Below are 5,000 nucleotides of genomic sequence, written 5' to 3'. Positions count from 1 at the left end.
AGTTATCATTGGTATGAACATCGTTAGTTAGGGTTATCTTATCATTTTTGGTATGAACATCATTAGTTACGGTTATCTTTGTAGTTATAGTTCTTGCCATGAATAGCTCTTTAGTTTACTCCTCCGACCATCTGCCTATCTATACTTGGATAACGTAATTTGATGTCTCAGCATTGGCTCAAAGTTTCATACCACTCCCCTCTTTTTCCCTATTTCAACCAATTGATTAATCAACGTTCCCGTAGTTTATAATGTGAACAATGATGCTCGATAATCTCCTGGGCCGTGTTATTAGTCGGCCATAAGCCTATGATGAAAGACCACTTATTTCCCATAATGCCGTGTTTGTTTTCTCACAAGACCAATTATGTGAGAATGGAGGCTCCACCTGACACTCAAATATAAACGCACAAGTGGAAATTACAGCTCCCCATTTCACTAGCAAAACCACAAAACACACTTGCTTTCTCTGGGAAGCCATTGCTGTTTATTTCAGGCTATTACTTTCTCTCTCATCTCCCAATCATCACATTCTTGTCCTGGTTTCATTGTTATTGCCGCACATAGTAATCACATTGGATGCTGCCTCAGAGAAATATTAAATGCGCAATGGAGAGCGGCGATAAGGTATTTTGCACAGCTGCAGATAAAACACACAGAAATAGTGTTTAACATCTCATCGCAATCCACAGTAGGCACACACACACACACACACACACACACACACACACACTCATCGCAATCCACAGTAGGCACACACACACACACACACACACACTCACACACACACTCATCGCAATCCACAGCAGGTACAAACCACACACACACACACACACACACACACACACACACACAGTATACACATCGCAATCCACAGCAGGCACACAAATAACTTTCATCAGTTTGCGTGAATGAAAATGGCAGCAGAGGAGTGGGCTCTTTATGAAGCTGACACACACAAATGCATGCACACACACCCACACAAATGCATGCACACACACCCACATGCACACACACATGCACACACTCACATTCATGCATCCATGACAGGTTTCCCCAAGACACAGATAGCTTAGAGATCAGGAATGAGAAACACACACACACTCTCTCTCTCTCTCTCTCTCTCTCTCTCTCTCTCTCTCTCTCTCTCTCTCTCTCTCTCTCTCTCTCTCTCTCTCTCTAACACACACATGCACACAGGTTTTCCCAGTGCAAAGAGGGCTTAGAGATCAGCAGCAAGAATGAGAAAACACACACACACAGAGAGAGGTTTCCCTGCAGTGTCATTACGTCTCCTTTAGCTGGTATCATTAGAGTGGGGTGATTCATCTGGTGTTGATGTGTTTGTCTTGTTCATGGTCTTGTTTGTGGCATTTGTTTGTTGTTGTTTTGATGCATCACTATGGTATCAGACATTTGTCAGAATGCTGTAATGTAAAGTTACTGAGAGTTCTATTCCATTCCATTCATTTTAATCATGACCCCAGCCTCTGATCACGCCAAACCCTTTGTCAACCAACTGCCCTTGTGACTTTTGTCAATCAAATGTGGAGGTTCAGTGGCTGTCGCCATCAGCGGTGAGCTATGCTGGCTTCCAAGCTCGTTTCTGGCCTCCAAGCTTGTAGTTCTAACACCGTTGTTAACTAATACATGTTGTACCATATTTTCAGTCTTTAAACATGCTGGGTAAACTGCCTGATCTGCTGGCGATTTGGGTTTCACATTGCAGCTCAGGCTGGAAACCTGCACATCTATCTCCCCTGCTTCCTGTCCACATCTTCTGGGTCCAATCACAAACTAGCTTATCCAAAAGGTGCTCCCAGCTCGTTGGTCTGATTGGTTGAAGGACTATCCAAAAGCCTACAGAGTCAGTCTGATTGGTTGAAGGACTATCCAAAAGCCTGCAGAGTCATTTGAACAATGCCATTGATCACGCCTCTTGTCAGTGCACTAAGTTGGAGACCCAGAAGCAGAAGATTATATGATATATATGTCCGTTGGAGACCCAGAGTCACATCCTAGTTCGCACCCACTCTTGGCTGCCCACATTTCATTTCAGACAAAAACATGACAGAACCGGTTCAGTACTAGAGCTACACTGAGCACAATGATAAACTATACCAGCACTAGCGGCGGTCCTAATGATAAACTATACCCTTCATCAGGAGCTGAACTCAAAGATCTGCGACATCTACCACCCGGGGGAATACGTGGGAGTAGGGGTGTGAAGATCAACTGATATCTATATATCTACATATCTACATATCTACATACCGAATCGTCTTGCAGGAAGAGACACACAGGGAGAGATCACATTGATTGGCTGGGATGTTGTTGGGATTATCTGCATGTGTGGTCTTCGGGAATCGACAACCCTCTCACCTCACAACACACACACACACACACATACACACACACACACACACACACACACACAGATGTAGTCTTGATAACATCAGACCTCACAACACACACAGAACAATCTAACACATACACACACACACTCCCACTCTCCCTCTCTAATACACACATACACACACACATAGGGCCAGTTCTGGAGGGGTGGCAACGAGAGCAACCACAGCGGGTCCCAGTCCGGAGAGCAACCACAGCGGGTCCCAGTCCGGAGAGCAACCACAGCGGGTCCCAGTCCGGAGAGCAACCACAGCGGGTCCCAGTCCGGAGGACAATGAATGCGTTTACTGCTAACTGTGCCGTAGCACTGCTAGCAAGCTAACGCTTGGCAATGGAAAGAGGCCAGAAGTCTGGCAGGACCAGGATACTGAGCAAGTGCTCCCTGGCCTGGAATAACATTCAACTGGCCCTGCACACAAACACTCTCTCTCTCTGACTCACAAACACACACTCCCTCTCTGAAACACACATACCGGTATGTAGTTACACCCCAACACACACTCCCTCTCTGAAACACACATACCGGTATGTAGTTACTACACACCCCTACACACACTCCGTACAGGAGGAGGATAATCGTGCTGCCGTGCTGCAGGGATTTCCACATGTGCTAATTGATGACGGACTAAACGAGAGAGTTGGACTCACACTTTCATTTCCTGCTCGTGATGGGGGCGGAGAGCGCTGAGTAATAGCTCCACAGGAAGCCCAGAGGTTTCAGGAAGTGACTTGGGGAGATCAGGAAGCTACGGCAAATGACATCACCATGCGGCGATGGCATCGGCGGCCACAGTCACTGAGCGTCTACTACTATATTATCCACTTCACTAAAGAAATTAAACCCCATTTATTATGTTTTATTTGCTGTTAGAGTTGATATGTCCTTACAAAACAGGATGTTTGCTGGTACAAAACAGGTTTGTCCACAGGAGATTGTGCAACTGAATAACCTAGGAGATGAGTACTGTAAGTCTGTGTAATGTACAGTACTTTATTTTATTTAATGTATTTAACCAGACAAATCAGTAACATAGTGTTATTTGCTTGGCAAAAGGCAAAGACTCTTGAGGGAAGCGGGAGGTAGAAATAAAAAATAGTCAGTATGATGTTTTTGATCATGCTCTGACAGAACAACATATATCAGCTGGTTTTAGAACATTTTAGTACATTTTGGAGGCTGGGCAAGTATACTGTGCGCTGCATGGTACCGCTGCTTGGATACAACAACCACAATTCCAAAAAAAGTTGGGAAGTTGGGGAGTACAATGAAAATTAAAACAGAATGTGTTCATCTGTAAATCTCAAAAATCTATTTAGCTGCAAAAACAAACAGTTTGACTATTTCATGGAAACAATAAATGGTCAAACTGCCTAGGAAGCCTAGGAAGAACAGTATATTGCATGCACTGTAACAAACAAGAAGGAAAAGATACATGCATGGCTTTCAAATCCTCTAGCCTGGATTGTCAATAAAAGATTGATTGAGTCTGCAAGGCGTCCAAAGGAATGCGAACACTGTACTCCCAGGAGTGCTGTGCAGGAGGTGGGCCATACATCAGCGTACGATGGAGTCTAACGTCTACTGTCCAGCCATGCCTCCCCAATTATCCTCAGGTGTCAGTAATGGCATTATGCAGGAGAACATGATGTATGTTTGGCCTTTTACAGAGTTATCAGAAAGAGAGAGAGTTATAGCGCAGCACACTGTATGATTGAAACTAAAGTGATGAATGGCGTGGGTGTGCAGATTTTAAAGAAAGTCTTGCTGTCTGGTAAATATGGCAGCTTGATGAATGGGGTTATTGTATGGTGCTTCCCCAATCCCCAGCCTTACAGATAAACACAACACCTGTGGCCTCTTGTGTGCGCTGAGGAAGAAATCCTCGTAGTAACACTGTGTCGTCATGACATCAGTTGTGTCATTACATCAGTTTAGCTTAAAGCAACACTGAAGCACTTTTCCTGTCGCACGCATGCTATTGGTTTATCCAGCAAATAACAATGTCCACAGACAAGGTAGAGTATTTTGCATGATTTTCTGACAGTATGATGTATTATGACATCGAAGCAAGTCATTCCATCGAACTACAGATCTGCTAGCCGATCTGGTAAAGTTTCATAGTGCGTTTATAGCCGATAGAGGGCTGTGAAGCAAATGCAGAAGTGCCGTTCACCCTGTTACGAGTTCATGAACCACTGAAATGATTTTGGATACATTATTTTAAGGTACAAAAAACTCTTTAGTGTTGCTTTAAAATGTTTTAACCTGGGACAACAAAATTAATGACTGGACCAGTTGAGCCTCATCAACCGCTAACACACACCCTTACAGTATATACACTCACACACACACACTTAAATATATACACACACACACACACACACACACACACACACACACACACACACACACACACAAACACACACACACACACACACACAAACACACACACACACAACACAGGGTAAGATGTTCTCAAGCGATGACAACATCTCTCAGCACTCCCCCTGTCTGTGTACCTGATGGCTGACCCGGTAGAGGCTCATCAGGCGCTAACTGGACCTTTTGTAGGTCAGACACACAC

This window comes from Sardina pilchardus, chromosome 24 (assembly GCF_963854185.1).
Source record: "Sardina pilchardus chromosome 24, fSarPil1.1, whole genome shotgun sequence".
Taxonomy (NCBI): Eukaryota; Metazoa; Chordata; class Actinopteri; order Clupeiformes; family Clupeidae; genus Sardina; species Sardina pilchardus.
This window is presented reverse-complemented; position numbering follows the sequence as displayed.